Source organism: Dama dama, chromosome 18 (genome assembly GCF_033118175.1).
Source record: "Dama dama isolate Ldn47 chromosome 18, ASM3311817v1, whole genome shotgun sequence".
Classification (NCBI taxonomy): domain Eukaryota; kingdom Metazoa; phylum Chordata; class Mammalia; order Artiodactyla; family Cervidae; genus Dama; species Dama dama.
In genome coordinates, this window is record NC_083698.1 from 31,064,635 (window position 1) to 31,091,559 (window position 26,925).

General features: G+C 37.7%; 1 protein-coding gene across 8 annotated transcripts in view; it reads right to left on the reverse strand.

Annotated features, from left to right (window-relative positions):
• LOC133072158 (phosphatidylcholine translocator ABCB4-like) overlaps nt 1–26,100 on the reverse strand; it is a 118,442-nt gene extending 92,342 nt beyond the window's left edge. For 5 of the 8 annotated variants that reach the window (XR_009696648.1, XR_009696650.1, XM_061165109.1 and 2 more), the window contains exons 1-2: nt 25,661–26,099; nt 3,493–3,605 (exon numbers count right to left, since the gene is read on the reverse strand). The gene's annotated coding sequence lies outside the window, so the exon portion shown is untranslated. Of the gene's footprint in view, nt 1–3,492; nt 3,606–24,030; nt 24,081–25,660 lie in introns of those variants that run through there. The other 3 variants (XR_009696652.1, XR_009696651.1, XR_009696649.1) reach the window with 2 other exon arrangements.
• Nucleotides 26,101–26,925: the final 825 nt, after the last annotated feature.

Sequence of the window (26,925 nt, forward strand, 5' to 3'; positions counted from 1 at the left end):
GACTTTCCTGGTGGTCCACGGGCTAAGACTCCCAATGCAGAGAACCCGGGGTCCACCCCTGGTCAAAGAACTAGATATCACATGCTGCAACTCAGAGTTTGCATGCCACAACTAAAATCCCACATGCCACAACTGAAAGATCTCACAAAAGGCAAATGGCTTCCCTGGTGGCTCAGATGGTAAAGAATCTCCCTGCAATGTCAGAGACCTGGGTTCAATCCCTGGGTGGGGAAGATCCCCTAGAGGACAGCATGGCAACCCACTCCAATATTCTTGCCTGGAGAATCCCACGGACAGAGGAGCCTGGCGGGTCGCAAAGAGTTGGACATGACTCAGGAACTAACACTTTCACACTTTCATATGACAGCTAAGACCTGGTACAGCCAAGTAAATAAATATTTTTAAAAAAATAAATGAAGAGAATGATTAGGAAAATAATACTTCATTTGTCACTATCAAACTTGATCTCTGGCAACTGATTTAGAGAATCTAAAACATAAGACAAGCAACAGTTAAGCTTTTAGAAGCTTTGGGATTTTACTTGGCCTTTACTTAAACATAAACAAAAGTGTGATGTGGGAAATCAGAAATTCACTGTAATCTCAAACTCCAACCAACACAGAAGTTAGCCTATCTGAAGCACTTTCCTCAGCTCTGAGTACCAGATTTTAAGATGCAATAAACCAATGATAAACCCAAAGAATGAGACTATAGTGGTTCCAGAAGACGGAAAGAACTAGAGATACTTCACCCGAAGAAGAAAAGGGGAACTAAGGAAAAAGGATTATGTAATAGCAACTTTTAACATGTATTAGGCTCACAATTTTAAAAAGAGGCAGAAAAGCACGGTCACCTAAGCTGACTTCTTATATTATACATCAGAATTTTCTAACAATTTGAACTGCCTAAAAAATAATGACCTTCTGTACTATCCTGTGTTCCCCGATATCAGAAGCATTAAAATGAAGACCATATGTCCACCAGCCGGAAATATCGCTGGGTGGATTGCTTCAGTAGGAGACAGACTAGTGATTTTTAAGCTATGATTAATGGTGCTGCCTGAAGTGGTACTGTGGAGGTGGGTGTGACTGCTGCTGAGCTGGCAAAATGCCTGATATTCCCACCCGGCTTCAACAAGACCTCCTACTTACATATCCAGCATCTGCAGCGGCTTTTATAAGGGGACGTGGAAGTGAGTTGGAGAAAAGGATTATGCTTTAGAGCGAAAGTTAAAAAATGACTGAAGTGAAGACATGAACTAAGGCCTCTTTGAACTTTCCATTCTGTGATCAATTCTCAGCTCTCAGCTACATTCCAGAAAAGTAAGATCATCATCTTATTACAGAATTACTGCAGACGACATTAACATATGTGATTTTAAAAGTCTTGTTTTTTTTGTAATGGGGCTGTTAGAGTGAACGAAGCTCTCTTTGCTAACTGTATCAGCACAGCCTATAGTGGGCCTGGGGTGAATTTTTGTTTTTCCTCTGAAAAAAACTGATAAACTAAATGCCTTTTTATTACAAAAAATAAAAAGTAGCTACAGAAAAGTAAGCCTTGTAAACCCAGGAAATTATACATTTTAAACTTGTACTTCTATCAAGGAAAGAATAGAAAAAAATTAGTTGTTAAATTAACTAAATTCTAAGTGAACACACTATATTATCAAAATAAGTATGTAACTTTTTGCAAAATTAAAGGCAATTTGTTAATTATTAGAATAGCAAAAAATGGGCAATACTATATGTAACTTTCTAGACATCTGAATCTTTAATAAACTACCTCATCAAGAAAGTTACAGATCATTTCATATTCATATCCATACAAAAACAGTGACCACTGTAGTTGATCTACAGGAAGTTTTTTAAAACCATGTTTGAATTATTAATCTTACCAAGCTTAAAAAATTCACAGATTTCAGAATCATATTTCTTACTGTCATTCTAGTGGAATTCTTATCCATAAAATAACTAGAGAATGTACTCTCAACATCAAAGTCCACTGGCTTCTGTAGAAATAACATTTATGGTGAAGAAGCCAGTCTAAAGGTCTATGATGTGTATTTTGCTGAGGCATGATTCAGAAGATGGCAGAGAGATGTTCCACTTATATGGTAGTGAGTCTACCCCATCACTCAGCATGGCTAGATCAACATGGTTTGTTTTCTTTGTAGTTTATGTATTTTGTGAACAAATTACATGTTAAATGGTATACCAAATCAAGGGAATTGAGGTCTTATGATAAAACCTTTGTGGAACATTAAGATACTGCCAACACCACTGTATTTCATATGCTTTAAAATATTATTTGTAAATTTACATATAAAATTTTAAAAATGATAATAACACAATATAGTAACTATGAAAATATTTCAAAATATTTTCAGACACTTTGCTTTTATAAAAACTTATTTTCTCATAAAGGGTAATGTGGAAAATTTAGAAAATATTGAATAGCAAAAATAAGAAAAATAAATAACCCTTTAAAAATACAGAACAATGAACTTTAACAGAAAAGTACCAGTGATTTTTATGGATCCCATTTTAAGATGCAAAGAGCTGAATGAATTCAGATTTTGTTACCCCATTTAACATTTAATTAAATTCAACCATTTATTATAAGCCTACAGGACTGCTCAACTGATTTAAACAATATACTAAAACTTGATGCTTTCAGCACTAAAAAGCAAAAAACAGAATTAACTTTCAGATTAAATTTGAGATGCTCATAAACTGTATCACCAAAACATTACTTATTTGAAATTACTATACCATTAAGATTGTAAAGATAATAAAAACTTAAGTGAAAATATCTAATGATCAAATTTCCTTTAGGAAAACTAGGCAACAGAATTAATGTGATAAAGTTATCATTTATTACTACTAAAATTTATATACTACATACTATTTCTTGATGCTATCAGCTATATTTTACAGATGTATATTTTTAATTTAAAAGTATCATATGTCTGAAGGAACACAGTCTTCATATTTTCTTTTAAATTTTAAGAGATTTTTGTTTCTGACATAAATACATTTACTGATTTTTTTTAAAGTCCAGCATCTCTTTTACATTGTTCTTCTTTAATCTACTTACTGCTAAATTTTCCAAAGATTTTTAATTTAATGAAGAAAGGATTAAGCAAACAATGCCTGGTGCTCCTCTGTAAACTGATTAAAATGCCAACTAGTAATCCTGAAGATGAGTTACCTTTTAATTTAAGCTTTTATTTTAATTGCATATAGAAAGTGAATCTGCTTCTTGTATGTGGCAATTAATATTCAACATTTTTAATGCATCCTGGAAATGGGTATAAATTCAAGAATAGATTCTTTACCAGGGACAAAGCCAAAAGATTAGGTGTTCTAAAACCAATTTTTTGTTTCTCAAGATGCTGCAGTCTAAATCACACTAAACCGTATAATTTCTAAAATCTCAAGCTTGTTAATAACAGAACTGTTGGAAGAATAAATAATACATCAGTGCTATTACCTTTCAGTTGGTGACTTAGAATCTGTTCCAAAATGGCTGCAAAATTCTTAAATTCAGAAGAATCATCAATTGTCTCAAAGTAGGATCAATCAATCAGGGTCTTCACAGAAAACCTATGGGGAAAAAATTTATTATTGCTTTTAAGTAAATGTGATTCATTCACCGAGTAAGAAAAATGGGAGGAAAGAAATCTAGAGAAATAGTACAGAAATGTTTTATAAGATTATATGGTCTGAAAACTCCATTTACTCAAATTCACTCTGTACACAGAAAATTTTACAGAAATATCAGCCTTTTTGACTTATATATTTACTATCTGTTGACTACATTAAGACTTAGAAATAGTCCACTGTCCTCAGAGCCATTAAAATCAGAATAAACAAAATGACCTAAATCATTAAGTCCACAGCCATAATACAACTTATGAGAGTTTAAGCATCAGACCAAAATGCTTTTAAGAGTTTTGGAGAACAAAATTGATTAAGATAGGATTTGAGTATTCATGAAGTGTAGATCCCAAGTTTTTATGAACTATAACAGGAAAACATAACTCTGTAAAGTACACTATATTTTTCCTTCTCTTCAGAATGTCCTTTGTCTCTATTTCTGACTGCCAAATACCAATGCATTTCCCAAGACTCAGCTTAAATGCCATCTTCTCAATGAAATTTAACCTCTACATATTCCTAGCTCAAAGTATCATCTTGTTTGTATCTCCTTGAAGAGATGATTACAACTTATCTTACTGCTATTACTTGTGTTGTCTATCTCTATCTTATTAGAATACAAATTCCTTCAGAAGCATATCTTTTGTGTGTTTATATCTTCCTTAGCACATAGAACAATGACTTGAAGGATATACTCTGTAAGTATCTCTTGATATATCTGTAAGACCTATTTTGAGGGAACGGTAAAAGGGCCAATGTCTCCGTAAGACAAAAAAGTAAGTTCATGATTTCTAACATGTATATCTTCCTCGACCCACAATCAAAATCAGGATCTGGAGCAGTTCTGTTGTCCCTAGCACTTCCCTCATGCGATCCCTGTATCATTGGAAAAGACCCTGATGCTGGGAAAGACTGAAGGCAGGAGGAGAAGGGGACGACAGAGAAAGAGGTGGTTGAATGGCATCACTGACTCGAAGGACATGAGTTTGGGCAAGCTCTGGGAGATGGTGAAGAACAGGGAAGCCTGGCAGCTGCAGTCCATGGGGTCACAAAGAGTAGGATACTAATGAGCACCTGAACTGAACTGATCCCTTTATAAGCATACTATCCCTTTACAGTCACACCCTATGAAAGGTGATTTGTGAGTGTCTCAGTTCAGTTCAGTCGCTCAGTTGTGTCCAACTCTTTGTGACCCCATGAGCTGCAGCATGCCAGGCCTCTCTGTCCATCACCAAGTCCCGGAGCTTACTCAAACTCATGTCCATCGAGTCGGTGATGCAATCCAGCCACCTCATCCTCTGTCGTCCCCTTCTCCTGCCCCCAATCCCTCCCAGCATCAGGGTCTTTTCCAATGAGTCAACTCTTCGCATGAGGTGGCCAAAGTATTGGAATTTCAGCTTTAGCATCAGTCCTTCCAATGAACACCCAGGACTGATCTCCTTTAGGATGGACTGGTTGGATCTCCTTGCAGCCCAAAGGACTCTCAAGAGTCTTCTCCAACACCACAGTTCAAAAGCATCGATTCTTTGGCGCTCAGCTTTCTTTAAAGTCCAACTCTCACATCCATATATGACCACTGGAAAAACCAAAGCCTTGACTAGACGGACCTTTGTTGGCAAAGTAATGTCTCTGCTTTTTAATATGCTGTCTGTGAGTGTCTAAGTAAAGACAATCAGTAGCGTAGGAAGAGAAGGGGTAATGAGAGCTGTTAAATAATTAGAAAGGTAAACTATGGACTTCCCAGGTGGCGCAAGTGGTAAAGAACCTGTCTGCCAATGTAGGAGACATAAGAGGTGCAGGTTCGATCCCTGGGTCCCGAAGATCCCCTGCACGAGGGCACGGCAACCCACTCCACAATTCTTGCCTGGAGAATCCCATGGACAGAGGAACCTGATGGGCTATAGTCCACGGGGTCGCCAAGAGTTGGACACAACCGAGCGACTAACACTATCACTTTCAATCAACATTCCAAAGATCAACTGTTTCTTCTATGGTTCCATTTATATTCCATTCAAGTTTTACTTCCAGCATTATCACTTTCTGTTTCTTTGCCCCAGTGTCATCGTTGTTGGCCAATTTACTCTTTTAATTGTGTATTTCCACTCAATGGCGTGTGGGTTTACAAAAAGGAGACAAAGAAACAACATACCTGCAGGTTTTGATTTCTGTGTATGAACCAGTAACAGATGCACAGTGACCAATCCTAGGTAGACTCTGAAGCAATGACGTGACTGGTCACTAACCATGATGTGCATTTGTTATTTACACAATGATCTGTGAGTTACCAGCAAAATTTTATTCTATGCAACTACTCACAATTAATATAGAAGTCAAAGTGTTAGCCACTTAGTCATGTCCGACTCTTTATGACCCCATGGACTGTAGCCCGCCAGGCGCCTTTTCCACGGGATTTCCCAAGCAAGAACACTGGAGTGGGTATCCACTCCCTTCTCCAGGGGATCTTCCCAACCCATGGATTGAACCCAGGTCCTTGCATTGCAGGCGGGCTTCTCTTGTGCTCAGGTGGTAAAGAATCCATCTGCAATGGAATCCAGGGAGACCTGGATACGATCCCTGGGTTGGGAAGATCCCCTGGAGAAGGGAATGGCTACTCACTCCAGTATCCTGGCCTGAAGAATTCCATGGACTGCATAGTCCATGAAGTCACAGAGTTGGACACAACTGAGTGACTTTCACTTTCACCTTCTTTCTTTTCTACCTGAGCCACCAGGGAGTTGCTGTTGTAGGGACTGCTATTATTAAATTAAATTCTAGTAACTAAAATCAGTGCAAATGGGAACTGTGCAAAGTGAAGACTGCCTTACAGTCCTCAAACCAAAGAAACCCATTCCATGTTAGCATAAATATTTTTATTAAAACTGTATTTGTCAAAACTAATAGTGGTAATAGTATGATTTAAATCTTTGCAAATATCTTTAGTGTTGTACTTAATAGACAATAACTAGCATCTCACATCTGTTTCCACATTCAAGCTATTCTAATATCACACACCATGTAGTCTCTGGAAAACTCCACTTACACTTGGTTTAAAAATGGGAACAAAAAAGCATATAATATCCCGATATGTTAAGAAAATATTACTGATGTTTCAGACCTCTGAAAGGGTCTGAGTCCAGGAGCACACTTTGAGAGCCACTAGCCCACGATATTCTTTGTATGGAATGAAATAACAATGCAACTAGAATGGTAGTAATTACACATCCTTGAGAAACTAGTCACTCAATTTTCAATCTTCTTTTGTTCAGACAAATAACTTTAACCAAAAAAGGCTGAGACAGATTAATGTTCAACTATAGTACTATCTACAGCAACTGGAGCTCCATGAAGGAGCCGCTATGTAAAAGACACAGACAAAAAAAGAATAACTATGATGTAATTGATGGAAGTTTCTCTCTTGTATCTAATACACAAGTTAGATAAATACTATGTGTAATCCATCAGTATATGAATAGAAATAAAAACAAAGTAAACCAAAATCAAATTAAAGCAGGGACTTGAAATCCACTTCTGTTTCCTATGCCCTTTTCATTGACAATACACTAGAAAATTGCTGTCAATCTTCAGCAAACTTTTAACAATAACAAAAAAGTTTAATCTTATTCCATAAGAGAAAGAAATGCTAAGTGTTCCTAAAATGGATAAACAAAAGCCATATAGTCTCCACCTTCACCTTTGACCTAAAAAGAAGGAAACTTCTGAATGTTTCTAATCTTTAATAGAACAGAATGGAAAATCTAACACTGCAGTCACATTCAAGGTAGCAGTAATCTACCTCAATTTCAAAGAAGTATGGCATTTAAGATAGTAAGCACACAGGTGAAATGAACTGAAAATGATATTTAAAGATAATAACAGAGTGCTTATTTCACCAAAAAGAACTAGAACTCAATTTCCACCTGTAACAGCCTGGTAAGATTTCAGCCACTACTGTCCTCCAGGAATAACATAAAAATACCTAACAAATGTTCTTTGTAAATGTAATAGGAAGGAAAAGTCATGGAGAGTAACATATATATTTTTGTAGCATCAAGAGGCCTGTACAGATCAATCAATAGTCAATAAAATATGAATCTTTCTGTCATGTTGTTATAGTAGATCATCTCCTATAGAAGACACTATGTGCAAGACAAAAATCTAAAATGGTGAATCTTGGAGCGTCAGATTACTTGTAAGTCAATATGTGACTAAAAACTAAAACAAACGCAAAGTGCAAATATCCTAAAGCATAGCATTAGACACATTTTCTGTTATTTTCAAGCAGGAAGATACTTTAAGGCTGAGAAAGCATTTCAAATAATTTCTATAATAACAAGGTTAATAATGAAGAAATTACTGTTTCCCAGCATTGCTTCATCAATTATAGCCTGCTCTCCTCCTGTCAACACAAATCAAAACTTCAGAAGGCAAACTAGTTCTTTAGAATCCATGCTTTTACTTCTAGCTAGCCAAGTCTTCCCATTCAGCATTTATTTCTCTAGAATTATGCAGCTAGCTCCATTATGCCAGAAAATGAGAATCCTTTCCTCCAAAACCCAGTAACTAAGACATGTTATAAAAATCAAACCTGTAAAAACAATTTCAGTACATCTAAAAAATATCTCACAGATGCTGAGCTATTTCCTGATAATGATGACATTAATATTAGTCATCTATTTCCCAAAGAGTACTGATTTTAAAATAACGAAATGAAAATTTGATGAATGTCTAAAAATACCAAATCAAGTCTAAGTAACAGCTTTTACATAGGAATTAAAAAGAAAAAAATTTACATAAAAGGGTCTTTTAATTAAATGCTGTTTTTTGAAACGTCTCTGTCTTAAAAGATTCTCTTTCCTACCTTCAATGTCCAAAGAAAATTTTTGTTAGTTCAGAAATTTAAAAAATGATTGTTAAAAAAAAAATGATTGTGACTAAACCATCAAATTTAAGAAAGCAGGAACCACCTTTTTCCCTTTGGAAACATATCAAGAAAGATGTTTACCAAAACTATATTTAAAAAAAAAAATCTTAACTAAACCCATTTAAATTAATTCCTTCCACAGTAAACAAGTTTCTAACATAACAGTAACAACAAATAATTAAAGGCAAAAAATGTGACAACAAAGTCAAAAATAAAATAGCTTTTCCAAAAAAACTAAAAACAGAGTTACTACCTGATCCAGCAATCCCACTCCTGAGCACATATCCTCAGAGAATGTAATTTGAAAAGATACATGCATCCTAATATTCATAGCAGCACTATTTACAATAGCCAAGATGTGGAAGCAAGTAAATGTCCATCAACAGATGAATGGATAAAGAAAATGTGGTACATATATACAACGGAATATTACTCAGCCATAGAAAAGAATGAAATAATGCTATCCACAGTAATATGGATGGATCTAGAGATTATCATATGCAGTGAAGCCAGACAGAAAGCCAAGTATCATATGATACCATTCATATGTGAAACTTTTAAAAGAATGATACAAACGAACTTATTTGCAAAACAGAAAGAGACTCTCAGACATAGGAAACAAACAAGTTACTAAAGAGGAGAGATGGGGAAGTGATAAATTAAGAGTTCGGGATTAATAGACACATACTACTATATATAAAACGATTACCAACAGGGACCTACTGTGCAGCACGGGGAACTATACTCAGTATTTTGCAATAATCTATGAGGGAAAAGAATCTGAAAAGGAATATCTACATCCATATAGCTGGATCACTGTGCTGTATACTTGAAACTAACAGGATATTATAAATCAACTATATGCAATAAAAAAAGCAGCTCATTGCAGGTCCCCCCAAAATGACTTCACAAAATATCTCACTCTTGATTAGAAAAGAAACTATTTAAAAGTAGAAATTCATCTTTAATATTTAAAGGCCCTGTATTAGTAATATACAAAGATGTATTCACATACATAGAGAAGAATCAAGTAGGAAAGAAATTTATTTCCATCTCTTTAACACAAGCTTATATAATCTTAACTATTTGTCAAACATGCATCAGAAAAATGTTAATTTCACAAAATCAGATTTTCTTATATATATTTTTATATTCCTTTATATGGAATTATACCTGAAGATAAACAAAGTACATAAAGGCATATAGAATCATTACATTTCAAAACCAAAAGGGGTTCAGAAAAGCTATAATCATTTATAAGTGGTATTTTAAAAAGCCACATAAGTATCCAAATTGTAAGTGAATTCTTTCCACTACTACCACACCAAATTTACAGGATTCCTTATAATATATTATTATTGCAAGTAGTTTTACCAAGGGGTGGGGTAACTATCCTCTGCCATTGCTGTATCTATTATCAATAATCAACAAGGAGATGGCTGCCAAGAGATATGATACAATCCACCCCAAATGTAAAGTAGTGACTATGGATGATAATGAGCACCGTATCCAGGTATCTATTCATTGGAAAGCCTATTTCTTTTAGTTTATACCAGAAACCCCTCCCAAATCTTTCTGAATCAGCAATTCACCTTATTTTCTTTTGAAGTCTTATGACAGTTAAGAAGTCCCAACAATCATTTGTTTTCCCCCTTTATCTTTCCTAAAATTTAAATCTCCTTTGTAAGTAGAAAAAAACTTTTCACATACCCTTTTAGCGGGAGTCTGAGACTATCGTCCACAGGCAAAAACCAACCAGTTGCCTGTTTCTATAAAGTTTTATTGAAACACAGAAGAAAAAAATTCCAACCCTCTTCCCTGGAATACATACCCTGAAACTCAAAAGTCTCTTTGACACAGTTTACCATTTTTTTTCCTTTTTAAATTTTGTTTAGTGTAAAAAAATGAGAGACACAGAGAGAGAGAGGTATATTTTAAAATATTTTCCCCATGTGTACTATCAAAATTGCTTGTAAAACAGAACTGTTAATCTAAACACCTAAGACTGAGATATCATATTAACATCTTGTATTGCTACATAAGCAGACTGACAACAGATTGCACAACATGAAAAATATCCTGAAGCACTATCTTTAAACAAAAGGACAATGTTTTAAACAGTTTTTTATTGTTATTGAAGGATAATTGTTTTACAGATTTTTGTTGTTTTCTGTCAAACCTCAACATGAATCAGCCATAGGTATACACATACCCCTCCCTTTAGAAGCTCCCTCCCATCTCCCTCCCCATCCCACTCCTCTAGGTTGATAAAGAGACCCTGTTTGACCTTTAGAGCAATTTGCCATAGGGCAAATTCCCACTGGCTGTCTATTTTACACATGGTAATGTAAGTTTCCATGTTACTCTTTCCATACCTCTCACCCTCTCCTCCCCTCTCCCCATGTCCATAAGTCTATTCTTTATGTCTGTTTCTCCACTGCAGCCCTGTAAATAAATTCTTCAGTACCATTTTTCTAGATTCCATGTATATGCATTAGAATACGAGATTTACCTCTTTCCGACTCATTTCACTCTGTATAATAGGTTCTAGGTTCATCCACCTCATCAGAACTGACTCAAATGCATTTCTTTTTATGGCTGAGTAATATCCCATTGTGTATATGGACCACAACTTCTGTATCCATTCATCTGTCCATGGATATCTAGGTGCCTTCCATGTTCTAGTTATTGTAAACAGTGCTGCAATGAACAATGGGATACATGTGTCTTTTTCAATTTTGGTTTCCTCAGAGTCTGTGCTTAGGAGTGGGATTGCTGGGTCATATGGTGGTTTTAATCCTAGTTTTTTTAAGGAATCTCCATACCATCTTTCACAGCGGCTGTATCAATTTAAATTCCCACCAACAGCGCAAGAGCATTCCCTTTTCTCCACACCTTCTCCAGCATTTACTGTTTGTAGACTTTTTGATGATGGCCATTCTGAGCAGTAGGAGGTGATATCTCATTGTGGTTTTGATTTGTATTTTTCTAATAACGAGCAATGTTGAGCATCTTTTCATGTGTTTCTTAGCCATCTGTATGTCTTCTTTGGAGAAATGTCTTTTAGGTCTTTTTCCCACTTTTTGATTGGGCTGTTTGCTTTTCTGGTATTGAGTTGTATAAGCTGCCTATGTATTCTGGGCTTTTCTTTTTGGGGAGATTTTTTATCACAGCTTCAATTTTAGTGCTTCTAATTGGGTTGTTCATAATTTCTATTTCTTCCTGGTTCAGTCTTGGAAGATTGAACTTTTCTTAGAACCTGTCCATTTCTTCCAGGTTATCCATTTTATTGCCATATAGTCGTTCATAATAGTCTCTTATAATCCTTTGTGTTTCTGCATTGTCTGTTGTAACCTCTCCTTTTTCATTTCTAATTTTGTTGATTTGATTCTTCTCTATTCTTTGATGAGTCTGGCTAAAGGTCTGTCAATTTTGTTTATCTTCTGAAAGAACCAGCTTTTAGTTTTATTAATCTTTACTACTGTTTCTTTCTTTTTTATTTGTTTCTGCTCGGATCTTTATGTTTCCTTCTACTGATTTTGAGGGGTTTTTGTTCTTCTTTTTCCAGTTGCTTTAGGTGTAAAGTTAGGTTGTCTATTTGATATTTTTCTTGTTTCTTGAGGTAGGATTGCATTGCCATAAATTTCCATCTTAGGACTCTTTGGCTGCATTCCATAGGCTTTGAGTTGTCATGTTTTCATTGTCATTTGTTTCTGTAAAGTTTTTGATATCCCTTTTGATTTCTTCAGAAACCTGTTGGTTATTTAGAAACACGCTGTTTAATTTCCATGGGTTTGTGTTTTTTAGTTTTTTTCTTGTAACTGATATCTAGTCTCATACTGTCGTGGTTGGAGAAGATGCTTGATATGATTTCAATTTTCTTAAATTTACTGAAGTTTGATTTGTGACCCAAGATGTGGTCTATCCTGGAGACTGTTTCATGCACACATGAGAACAAGGTGTATTCTTTTGCATTTGGATGGAATGTCCTGAAGTTATCAATGAGATCCATCTCATCTAATGTATCATTTATGACTTGTGTTTCCTTATTAATTTTCTGTTTTGATGATCTGTCCATTGGTGTGAGTGGGGTGTCTAAGTCTCCTACTATCATAGTGCTACTGTCAATTTCTGCTTTTATGACTGTTAGTGTTTGTCTTATGTATTGAGGTGCTCCTATGTTGGTGCATAGATACTTACAATTATTATGTCTTCTTCTTAGATTGATCCCTTGGTCAATATGTAATGTCCTTCATTATCTCTTGTAATCTTCTTTAGTTTAAGGTCTATTTTGTCTGATATGAGGACTGATACTCCAGTAAAAAAAAAAAAAACAAAACTTTCTTTTGAAAGTAAAAAATACTTTCTTTTGCTCCCCATTTGCATGGAATATATTTTTCCATCCTCTCACTTTCAGTCTATATGTGTCTTTAGGTATGAAGTGGGTTTCTTGTAGACAGCATACATATGGGTCTTGCTTTTGTATCCATTCAGCCAATCTGTTTCTTTTGGTGGGAGCATTTAATCTATTTACATTTAAAGTAATTATTGATATATATGTTCCTATTGCAATTTTCTTAATTGTTTGGGGTTGATTTTGTAGATCTTTTCTCTTCTGTTGTATTTCTTGACTATAAAGTCCCTTTAACATTTGTGGTAAAGCTGGTTTGGTGGTACTGAATTCTCTTAACTTCTGCTTGTCTGAAAAGCTTTTTATTTCTCCATCAATTTTGAATGAGATCCTTGCCGGGTACAGTAATCTTGGTTGTAGGTTTTTCCCTTTCAGTCCTTTAAATATATCCTGCCATTCCCTTCTGATCTGCAGAGTTTCTGCTGAAAGATCAGCTGTTAAACGTATGGAGTTTCCTTTGTATGTTACTTGGTGTTTCTCCCTTGCTGCTTTTAATATTCTTTGTGTTTAATCTTTGTTAGTTTCTTTAGTATGCGTAGGACAAGACAATATTTTACAACTTGTTTAAAATTAGAAAGTATTCAAACAAAAAAAAATTTCCCATCTTAATTCATTTGATTTCTTATATAAAATAATTCCCAATTAAAATCAGCTTAATAAAGAATACTTTCACTGGACACTTGTATCACGTATCACTTTGGAATTCAATTCTTCTTTGTCCAAAGACAAACGAAAATATTCAAGTGATGTATTGTAACATAAGTAAGCTATCTAGGCCTCCCAGGTGGCTCAGTGGTACAGAATCTGTCTGCCAACAGAGAAGATGAGGGTTCGATCCCTGGATTGGGAAGATCACCTGGAGAAGGCAATGGCCACTCACTCCAGTATCCTTGCCTGGGAAATTCTATGGACAGAGGTGCCTGGAAGGCTACAGCCCACAGGGTCACAAAAAGAGTGAGACATGACTTTGCAACTAAACAATAATAGGGACAAGCTATCTAGTAAACTAGATAGACAGTTCTACTACTAAAAAGCTATTAGATTTTTAAATTTCAATGCTTATTTTTTTCACTGTTTTTAAAGGTTATATCCACTGATAATTACTAGAAAATATCTGCTATATCCCTCATGCTGTACAATATATCCCTGTAGTTTATTTTATACCTAGTATAAAATATGTAAAAACAAAATTTTTTAAAAGCATGTACCTCTTAATCTCCTACCCTTACACTACCCCTCTCCCAGTCGTCCCCCCACTGGTAACCACTAGCTTGCTGTTTCTGTGAACCTAAAGCTATTCGATGTTTAAAACCCCCTCATTAGAGATTATTCATAAGGGTGGCTTTTTTTTTAAAAAAAGAAGTGAGTGAGAATGGTTCTTTAGTTTGCCTTCAACCTTGTTTTAGAAATATCCACTGCTACTATTCTTCATTAGTTGGACATAATTACCTCATTTGACAAACATCCCTACTATGTACTAGATGCTGTGAATGAAATAGATGCTCAATAAACTATGATTCCTGGGCATGAGAAATGCACATTCCAATAGAAGACAAAAATATAATTAGATTACAGCATAATGAGCACCATATTTATTAAAAAATATTTTGAGATAAGGGGGGATAAATGGTTCTAACATTACTGGAGAAGCAGTAAAAGCTCAATTTGGATTTACTGCAGTAAATCAAAGGTCAAAAGGATAGAAATCAAAAATACAAAGAGTTGACCCTTGAACAACACAAGTTTGAGTGCATAAGTCCACTTAGACATGGACCATTTATTTCCCATTTATACTACAGTAGTATACGGTTGGTTGAATCTGTAAATGCAGTCACAGTTTGGAGGGCTGACTGCATACGCATGACTGTTAAACGTGGATTTCTGACTTGTGGAAGGTATGCACCCCTAAGCCTCATACTATTTAAGGGTAAACTGTACAGAAAATGAAAAAGAATATATAACCAACAAGTTCATACAGAGAAAACTAAATGGAATAAGTGAAAGTGAAGTCGCTCAGTCGCGTCCAACTCTTTGCGACCTCATGGACTGTAGCCTGCCTGCTCCTCCGTCCAAGGGATTTTCCAGGCAACAGTACTGGAGTGGGTTGCCATTTCCTTCTCCGATGGAATAAATGAAATAACAAAAAATAATGATACATAAGACAAGAAAAGAGAAAAAGTGAACATAAATAGTAAAATGGTAGTCATAAACCCAAATGTAATAACATTAAATATAAATGGGCTAAATGCTCTAAATAAAAAACTAGATGAAATGTAAAATACAATTCTATCCTGCCTATAAAAAGACACTTTTAAGGACCCAGAAATACTGAAAGTTAAGAATAAAAAGTATATCATATAAACATTAACTAAAAGAAACCTATTTTAACTATGCTAATAGAAAAAACTAGACTTTAAGGTAGGAACACTATTAGAGAAAAAGAAGGACATTTCATAACAAAGGAATGAAATCACTAGGAAGAGATCACAATTCTCAATCCGTACCCAACTGGTAATCGAACAACAAAATATTTATAGCAAATAAATGACAGAACTAAACAGAGGAATAGACAAATCTACACTCAAGAGACAGATCGGAAAGATCTAACACCTCTCTCTTAACATCAGGCTAAGCATACAAAAAACTAGGAAGGACAGAGAAAATAGGAACACAATGGCATCTATAAAACATGAAATCAACAATGACAGAATACAGTCCTCCCTTGATATCTGCAGGTAATTGGTTCCAGGAACCCTGAAGAAACCAAAATCCACAGATGCTCAAGTTCCTTAGAGTTGGCCCTCCATATTGCTGGATGTGGAACTGGTGAATACAGAGGACTGTTTATATTCTTTTCAAATGCATATGAAAGAGTTACTAAAATTGACCAAATGTTCATTGTAAAGCAAGCATAGAGAAAAATTGAAAACTTTAAAATCTTTTCGAATACTCTCTGCACAGTGGAATTAAGTTAGAACTCAATAACTAAAAATAGAAAATCCTCAACTGTCTGAAAGTTAAGCAGTGCCTTTTAGCGTAAACAATGGGTCAAAGAAGAAATCCCAACAGAAAGTAGAAAACATTTTAAACTAATTAATAATGAAATACAAATTTTAAACCTGTGTCTGACCCTGCAACCCCATGGACTGTAGCCCACCTGGGTCCTCTCGTGGAATTCTCCAGGCAAGACTACTGGAGTGGATTGCCATTCCCTTCTCCAGGGGATCTTCCCAACCCAGAGATCAAACCCAGGGCCTCCGGCATTGCAGGCAGATTCTTTACAGTCTGAGCCACCCGGGAAGCCCCTTTTTTGCTATCCCAAAGCAAGGTCAAACAAGGCAATCTGTGGTCTGAAAACGCAAAGATTGGAAAGAAGGCAGGCTGAAAAACAATGATCTAAACTTCCATCTCAAGAAATTAGAAAAAGAACAAGAACTTAAAAAGGGGGGGGGGGGGGAGGAAGGAAATACTAAATACGATAAGAGAAAGCAACAAATTAAGAAATATACAGAGGAAATTAACAAAGCTAAAGGCTGTTTCTCTGAAGATAGTAACAAAATTTATATACTCCCATCAAGAAAAAAATGGGAAAAACAGAAATCAGCAAAATCAGGAGAGAAAAATGGGAAATGACCAGATTTTTAAATGATAAAAAGATATTCAGAGGATATTTAGAGAAGATTGAAATTTGGTAACATACCTGAATGGGTGTATTCCTTGAAAAACTTGCTGAAAATGATAAAAGAATAAACAGGAAATCTGAATTGTTTGTATCTATTAAATAAATTGAGTCTATTACTAAAAGACTTCCCACAAAGACAATTCGTGGTTCAGATTCTTCCCTGGTGAATTCTTTCAAAAGTTTAGGAAAAAAATAATATTAACTGTACACAAATTCTTCTACAAAACAGAATAAAAGAGCATTTCCCAACTTGTAAAGTCAGATAATCTTGATGACAAATCTAGACAAGGACACTATAAGAAAGAACAATCACAGACCAACCACTTTCATGAATGTGCAAAAATCCCAAATAAAAATCACCTTACTTAATGTAAAGATATGTAAAAAAGATAATACAGCACAACCCAGTTTATTTATTCCAGGGTGGGTTAGCATCAAAAAGTCAATCAATGTGATTAACGACATACAGAGAAAAAAGGAGAGGAATCACATGTTCATCTTGATAGAAAAAGTATTTGATAACATTTGCTGTTGTTCAGTTGCTTAGCTGTATCTGACTCTTTGTGACCCTATGAATTATAGTTCGCAAGCTTCCCCATCCTTCACTATCTCCTGGAGTTTGCTCAAACTCACTCAGCATCCACTTACAATAAAAATTCTCAGCAATCTATTAGTAAAAAAAGAACCAAGAAAAACCTACTGCAAGCATCATACTTAGTGGTAAAACTGTTAATGCTTTCAACAATACTATGGTCCTAGGCAGTGCAGTTAAGACAAAAAAGAAAAGCCATAAAGTTTAAAAAGGGAAGAAATAAAATAGGTAGAAGACATGACAATGTTTTCAGAATGCTAAACACACACATACAAAACTTCAGAAAATCTATTAAGGTTAATAAGAATATCTGGTAAAATTGCTAATTACAAGAACAATATTTTAAAAAGTCAATTCAATCTCTATATATCAGCAAAAAGGAAAAAAGTTTTAAAATTATTATATACAGAGATTAAATATGGAAGAACAAATCTAAAAAGATAAAATCTATATATTCAAAACTATGAAACATCTTTGAGAAAAATTTCAGAATAGTTACAAATACATGAAGGGATGGAGATTTTTTACTCATGGATTGCATTTAAGGCTTGTCAAGATGGCAGATGATGTATAGATTAAATGCAATCTTAAAAAAAATTCCAGCAGGTTTTTTAAATGGAAACTGACAAGCTGATCCTAAAATCTGGTTTGCAAAGCCCAAGAATAGCCAAGACAGTCCTGAACACACAGCTGGGGGACTTATATTTCCAAACACCAAGACATACTATAAAGATATAGTTATTAAACCAATATGACATTAGCTCAAGAACAGACAACAGACTGATGGAACAGAAGAGGGATCCAGAAGCACACACACCAACGATCCCATCACCTTGTTCTTGTTCAGTCGCTCAGTCACCTGACTTATGATAAATGTGACACTTGAGTGTAGTGAGGAAAGCATGGTCATTTTAATAAATGGTACTAGGGAAGAGCCCCTGGAGGAGGGAAAGGCAACCCACTCCAGTACTCGTGCCTAGAGAATGCCATGGACAGAGGGGCCTGAAGCGCTCTGTCCACTGGGTAGCAAAGAGTCGGACACGACTGAAACTATTTAGTGCATGTCAAACTGATTTTCCTAAGGAAAATACTTAATCTTGGCTCCTGTATTTCACAGCATAAACAAAAAATAAAGTACAGGTGGACTGCTGATATAAATGTATCAGACAAAACTAAATCTTTTAGAAGAAAACAGAAGCATATTTTCATTACCTTGGAGTACTAGACCAATTTCTTAAGCAGGCCACAATAAGCACAAACCAAGAAAGAAATTTATGATGGACTACTTCACAATGATTAGTTTCTATTTGTCAAAACATAAAGAGAATGAAAAGTCAAGCCACCAAATGGGGAAAGATACTTACATCACACAGACCCAGCAAAGATCCACATAGAATGTACAAAGAATTACACAAACAAAACATCAGACATTCCAAATGACAAACCACTTGAACTGGCATGTCACAAAAGAGACTCTCCAAATGGCCAACAGACTTAATGGAAAGGTGCTTAACTTCAACAGAGATCAGGGAAATACAAATTATATAAATCCCCATGTGACACCCCATCAAACACACCAGAATCGCTAAAGTGAAGACAGAAAAATTTCAAGCCTTAGTGAGAATTAGAGAAACTGGAGTTCTTATATAGTTGACCTTTGAGCAACATGAGTTTGAACTGCATGGGTCCACTTAATGCAGGCTTTTTCACTGAATACAGTAGTATACAGTCAGCAGTTGGTAGAATCTGAGAATGCAGAACTGCTGTTACAGCCCACTGTGAAGTTACATGCAGATTTTAGGCCATGTTGAGAGTCAGCACCCCTAACCTTACTCCACTGTTCAAGAGTCAACTGTACACTGCTCACTACTATGCAGCATGATACAATGCCTTTGGAAAACTGTTGTATCCACTGAAGCCAAACATCTACATACCATATCACCCAGGAACTCCACTCCTAGGTATATATCTGACAGAAGTACGTACAAATATTCACCAAAATACAAATTCATGAATATTCAACTAGTAATAGTCAAAGAGGGAAAACAATGCAAGTGTCCCACTCAGGCAGAATGGATAAACTGTGGTATATTCACATCACAGACTGGATCTGTTGAGTTTTGCCTCAGTGTGAATCTGAAATGAATGGAACAATACGTACCTTTTTCTATTTATTTTGCTCAATGTTATGTTTGTGAGAGTCACCCTTTTTGTTGCACACAGCTGTAATTTAATGTTCAATGCTGTATCAAATTCAAAAAGAGGCAAAACTAATGGTGTTGAAAGCTAGGAGTATGTAGTAACTGAAAGAAGGGAAGGAAGAGATTTCTGGGGCTTTGGGTAATGTTCTCTTCTATTAGTAATATTGTATTCCCAGAACTTAATTATCTTGAAACTGGAAGTTTGTACCTTTTGTCACCTTCACCGTTTTGCTAACCTCCCACCAACCTGTTGTCTGTATCCGTGGGTATGGTTTAAGATCCCACATAAAAGTGAGATCACATAGTACTTGTCTTCTCTGACTTACTGCACTCAGCATAATGCCCTCAAGGTCTATCCATGTTGTGGCAGATGGCAGGATTCCCCCTTTTTTATGGCTGAATAATTTTCAGTTGGGTATACATATCACATTTTCTTTATCCATTCATCAATTGATGGGCACTTAGATTGTTTCCATGTCTTGACTATTCCAAGTAATGCTGCAATCAGCATGCAAGTGCAGGCGCCTTTCTGAAACAAAGATTTTGTTTCCTTTAGGTAATGCGCTTTTTTCTTGAACTGGGTGCTGGATATAAAGCTGTGTTCTCTTTGCAAAAAAAATCATTGTACACCTATGCTGTGTGTACTTTTCTATATGCATATGATAAATCAATAAAAATATATGTTAAAAAATGGAAGCAAAGTATAGCTAGAAACAAGGCTAAATACATCACTATGTTCTACATAGTTCTACATATGTTTTGGAGGTTGGCCACAGATTTAACACTGCTGCTGCTAAGTCACTTCAGTCGTGTCCGACTCTGTGCAACCCCATAGATGGCAGCACACCAGGCTCCTCTGTCCCTGGGATTCTCCAGGCAAGAACACTGGAGTGGGCTGCCATTTCCTTCTCCAATGCATGCACGCATGCTAAGTCGCTTCAGTCATGTCTGACTCTGTGAGACCCCATGGACAGCAGCCCACCTGGCTCCTCTGTCCAAAAGATTCTCCAGGCAAGAATACTGGAGTGGATTGCCATTTCCTTCTCCCGATTTAACACTAAGATTTCTAATTATTGAATGAGAAAAAGAGAAGTTGCCAGTTACACATTCCTTTGTGCCCAGTAGATATAAGTAAATCAACTGCCTAAAGATACAACTCTCGGCACTAAAAAAAAAAAAAAAAAAAAGACATATTTCTCATAGAAATCTTCACAAAAAGAAGACATTTGTTGACATAATAAACAATGTTCTTAACAACAATTTCAAGACGATCCTCTGTGATGGCTTCCTCTGCGGACGCTCAATGCAGGCTGCTGGAATCTTACCAAAGTAAGATGGGCAAAAGCAACTGGAGACAGGACAGGGCAAAGCAATGGAACCTACACACTCAGCTGCTCTCTGGGCAGACCCAGAGACATAGTTTATAAACCTGTAAGACTAATACGATAGTGGATAAGCTTCACCTATTCCCCCCTGAATATCGCATCTCTCAACCAAGTTCTGACATTTATCAATCAGCAGTGAGGTTAACACAACACCCTCTAATAAATGTGTAGTGGACAGCTATTCTCCGTTATCAGTTGACGATGAAGCCAATTAAGCTACTGGAAGGGATAAGGATCTTCTGTGAATGCTGAGAAGCCGACCTCTGACTAGTAAGATGATCATCCTCCCTCCACTGGGATCACCTATGATTAGGATTCTAAAACTCTTTAGAAATGAAAGTGAATCTTCTCCAAAGCCATACGGTAACAAGTAACGTTTATCAAAGTCCCAACCCAAAGTTCTACTATGTATAGCATTGATTAAAACAGCTTCAGCCAAAAATATAATCACGATAGGCAAGGTATCAACAGTCTGCTAAAGCACTCTCAAGCAAATAGTAACAAGGAAAGTAAGTCACTGCACTTAAAGTTATTTGGAGGATTATATCACCAATGATATTCGGTAACATTTTACATATCTGCATTTTAACCACCTTGTTCAAGTACAGGAATATATCTTTTTTCCCCCTGATTATTCAGCACCAGACGTTAAGAGGTGCAGAGTGCTAAAGCTCACTCACTGAACTTAGGTGTCTCAGTGCTTTCTTTTTTTTTTTAAAACACTGGATAAATTTACTTATCTGCTTTCCTAGTTCACAACCAATTATAATGAGCATGTCAGGATGGGAAGCACAGAGGAAAGAGCTGGTAGAAACAGGCAGAGGGGCAGGAAATACTGCTAACTTGGTAGGAAGAGCCAGCAAATGCACATGCAGACCAAGCACAACAAACGCACCATGGGGCCATGTAGCAAACAGCTCTGCGCCTCAGCGTCTCCAAGGCAGCGCTCACAGGGTATGTTCACAGACACAGACCCAGAGCAAAGTCACTTTTAAGGAGTCTATGCAGAGTCTTTTTAAATAAGGTAGGGAAACGTATAACGCTTTTTAAAAAGCAGTTTAACCACAATGTTTAAAATAGGGTTCTTTATTGTACTATAAATCTGAACACTTAAGATTGTAAGCTTCAGAAGACTGCACTCCACAAAACATGCTGAGTAAAGCACTGCAGTCGACTGGAGAATTCTAACTCAAACACTAGTTACAAGAAAAATACGAGCATCTCATTTCCCAAATACAATGAGAAAATGAGGCGCTGTTCAACTGACGTTATCTGAATTAACATTCAAGTTATGAAACAGTATCTTGACCTATAGAAAACTAAGAACTATGTACATGTTATTAAAAGTACTTTAATTTTGAAAATCATCATTTGTCTCAACTATGCTTACTTCATCACACTATCTCCTTCAATCTTTCATTAGTCCTTTCCATACACAAGACAGGGAAGTTACGGCTTTATGTGGGGAGTTTCTTTTAATGTATTGGTTTAGAAGTTTGTCAAATGTTATTTTAAAATATTTATGCACCTATATTTAAATGTATATCTTAATAATTTTTCATAAACTATTATTGACCCACGGAAAGAGAACTTGTATTCTAATTTTCCTTGTCACCAGAACTAAAATCAAAGGAGTACATAACTTTTTCAATAACTTATGAAGCTTAAAAATGTAACTAGTACCTGATTTTCTAGGATGAAAAATGCAGGTTAAAAAATCCTCAAGCATTTTAACAATTTTTATAAATGGTAGAGAATATGCAGAGAAAATACTAGTTTGTACATAGAAATAAGTCAGTTAATGAATATTTTAGAGTTCAATGTGGAACATCTAGAGACTTTGAATGATCTATTTTTTAATCACAATCTGTAAAAAGAAATGATTAAAGACTACTTATTTGCTGAGATAAGTACTAAGCGTTTTTAGTCTACAACATATAAGTGTTCATGAAAAAACTGATGAAATAATTACACACACAATCACAATGAACCAAAATTCAATTCCTGACTATCCTATTTAACCAAATAACTCACTTCCAAAGTTTGAACTGTAACACTGTTCTTAATATGAGGTATTTTTAAACCAAAAGAATTGTGTAGTTATGTAATAGGGCTGTAAACCTAAACTGCAAGTATGCCTAGACTGTTTAAGGGGTAATGAAAAGCATTACTGTATAAGTATTGATGCGTATCACCTGTACTGATTAACCTGCAAAGAACTTAAACAGGTTAAAATATCTTCCCACCCTCAACTAACACATATACCAGAATGCTACTCAGGGGTTGGGGGAGTTTGTTTTGGTTTGGTTTGGCTTTCTATACTGTTCCATTTTTCCAGAATACCAGTAGAGAATCAAGCTATCACAATACAGAAGACACAATTCAAAATGTTTTTGTTGACAGAGAAAAAAGCACATACCTCATCTAGCTACCATTCAGCATATGTCTACCATTACCCTGCTCCTGTTTGGAGAAATTCCAAACTAAGTATGAACCAACCCATTCTGCTTGAATGAGTTCTAGCTTTTTTTTTTTAACTAGTTTTAGGGCTGTCAGTGAAAATCACCAATGATTCTGTCCAAGATTATTTTACAGATGAGAAAATTGAAAAACAGACTTTTTTAAGGACACAATTAATGACAAAGTAAACTTAGATCTCAATTATATTTTCACTAAACCAGCTTCTTCCCAACTTAAATACAAAATCGCGTCTGATCTGCTACATAAACATTTAAAAATAAATTAATTAACAGATGTAGGTGAGATACCCAGGTTCTGGTAATTCTGAAAGAGAGAAAAGCAACAGAAATTCACAAATACTGATATGTTTCTTTTGCAGAATTCGAGGTGGATATACTTAACACACCCAAATGGCCTACATTGACTTTTCCCCCAAAACCAAAAGCCTTTAGACAAAATCTATCAAATAGGTTTCATTACTAGAAAAGGATAATAATTGATACACACCAACTATTTGAACATGAAGAACAGTGTTAGTAACATTATCCACATAAATACTCAACTTGAAATCTAAGCCAGAAACTGAAATTTATTATAGCTACGATAATGAAATTTCTTTTAGCTACAGTACTAAATTTATCGTAAACTGTAACTAAAGTCAGCATGTATGCTCACTCCAGAGTAGAAAAGAATTAGACAAACACAACAAAAATTCTAACCTGTAACAACTGTCCACACAAATCAGTGTGATGTGACGGAAATTCCTTAAACACGTAACGTAAATAAGGTTCAGATTTGTCCCTTTCTTTTCCTGAACTGCCTCTGCTGCCATGACAAAAATGGAGATGCAAAATAGCATCCTCCACTGATTTTTTTATTCATCTGTTTTTATTGTCTTTAAAAATTAATATAAAACCTCTCAGTGTTTTACCCCAAATCTTCAACACCCACCATTCTGAAGACTGCCACAATGATTGAGAGCAATTTATGTCAGCCCAGGTATTTAAAGTTCCAGGTTGAAATATTTGGGTAATTAACATCATCCTACAAACACTCAAAATCACTTCAGCTGAGACAGTAGGTAACAAAACTCTCCCAAACCAAAACTGTAAGAAAGTTAGCCTTGCTTACTGTTCTATTTACCTAACTTAAAAACACTGCCTAGATGTAAAAAAATTTCATACAACCTATCTTCCTCAAAAGGTTGCATCCTAAACAGCACAAATGTCAATTCAAAAGATTCCATGTTAATATTTTACTGTTTATAACTCCAAGTGCCATAAAAGCCAGTGAGGCAGGTCCTCCTACCAGAGGGGTGAACAGCTGTTAAGTCCAAAGCAATTAAAAAAAAAAAAAAACTGCTCAAAGTTACTGAATATAAGTCCGAGTATAAATATCTATATTCTGCTTAAGATGCTAGACACATCTTTACACAATGAAAAGAAAAAAAAAAATAAATTGTAAAGGAGGGAAAGGTCTCCTCATTCTCTTATTCTTAACGGGATTTTTGATGGCTGAGGAAGAGTTTCATGGAACAAAGTACTTGTACAACAACTTGATGGCTCAATGGCGTTCCTAAGAAATGAATGCTTAGGACTACCATGGATTTAATACCCAGAAACAAGACTTAAACAAAATGTCAGCACGTTAAAAGTCAGTGATTTCTGAATACTACGCTGGTTGAAAGTAATTTCTAAATACATTTTTAAAGTAAGGGAATGCTACGATTATAGTTACAAAACAAAGAAAGGCAAAACTTGAAATAAATCATCGACTAGGTATCCTCCACAGTCCTACTCTCGGTATCAACTGCAGAAATACCAGTAACACCGCAATTTAGAGTGCAGAGGACAAGGAAACCTCCACACGCGGCTAGCATGTAGAAGGCACTCGCTATCTGTGGCACGAAACGACAATATATGTGCAAACAACCAAACACAGAAAACAAAACGCACTCCGATTTTGAGGCAACACAGTCAACAATTACAGCAACAATTACTTAACGAAAAGCTGCCTGACCGCTTAACGCGCACTAGAAGGAAACAGCTCTTCCTCCCCGCCCTCCTCTTTACTCAGACGCTAGACTGTACCCTGAAAACAAATCCTCCCCCAGCCCCGCCCCAAGCCCTCCCCTCAGCGGCTCCCAGCGCTGAAACTGACGGAAAGTCCGGGCCTCGGCGGAGCCCAGACCGGCCCCACGCGGGACGCGCTGGCCGCGGACACGCCCGGCGCGGCGGCGGCGGCCGGGGCTCCAGCGGGTTGTCTCCGGGACCCCGGGGGCTAGCGCTCTCCCCAGCCCGCGCGCCGGCGGCCCCCTCCTCTGTCCCCGAGCGGCGGGCCGCGCCGTACCTGCACACCGTGATCAGGTTCCTCCTCTCCACGGCGGCGTTGCGGGCGCTCAGGCTCTTCTTGCCGCCGCCGCCCCCGCCGCGGCTCCCTCCCAGGCCCCCCAGGCTCCGGGCGGCCATGGCGGGCTGACCCCCGGGCCCCTTTGTCTCGTGCGACCCCGCCCGCCGCCCCACACCTGCTTCCTGGGCTTCTGCTCGGCTTGCGGCCGTGGGGGCGCGGGAGGGTGGCAGAGAAGGAACGGGGACGGAAGGAGGGTGTGGAAGACGACGGGGGACTCGCACCCGGGCACTGGCGGCTGGCGCACCGCACCAGAGCTCTACACACATACACACACTCACGCGCACACACGAACGCACCGCCCCCGCCCTCGCGCGCGCCGCCGGCCTGTGCGTGCGGTTCGGCGTCGGCCGCTCCCCTACTTCCCCAGGGATCTCGGCGCCGCGCACGCGCGTGCCCGCTGGCCCCGCACGCCCAACCACCCGCACTCAGCCGCCGCTCGCGCCCAGCGGCGGACGCCACGGGGAGCCACGGGCCTCGCGCGCGCAGCCCCGCCCTCGCTGCACCTATCGAGCCAATGCCGCCCCAGCTGGAGCCAATCGCGGCACGCGAGGGGCGGGGCCGCCGCGCGGACCTTTAAAGCTACCTGCTAGCGCCCGCCCCGGCGCGTGGGCAGCTGTCAAGAGGCCGGGCTGGCGCTCGCCACCCGTGTGCTGCAGGCAGTCTGCACACTGGGGAGCTGCGCCGCAGCTGGCCTGGGGCTTGTGGGATGCGGTGCTCACGTGTGCCCCGGGAACACTGTCGACCCTTTCCCGGAGCCCAGCCAATGGCTGGGATCGCTAGCTCTAAAGACTGACCCTATTGCCGGAAGCCGACTCCGCAGCCTGGTGGCATCCGTAGCTACAACGCCGAGCCTGCACTAGCTCCCCCTCCTTCACCTGACCCAGGGCCTGACTTCCAGGAAGGGAGCGGATTTTGTTGGTGGTGGTGTGCGTGTGTGCGCGCGGGGGGGTTGGTGGTGTTGGTGGTGGCGTGTGTGTGTGTGCGCGCTCGCGCTAACGCCCTCCCCTGGCCTGATGGACAACTACAAATAGCCCAAGGAGGGAAATTGCCCGCAGAACATCCCTGCTGGGGCGTCTGCTGGTGAGATTTGATGCCACTTCGCTCCTGTCCTAGCCCCCAGCATGGCGTGCAGCCCGGAGTGACCGCCCACAGAAGTGCGCCGCAAGTGTACACTGCACCTTTCGCGCTTCTCCGGTCCTGGGCAG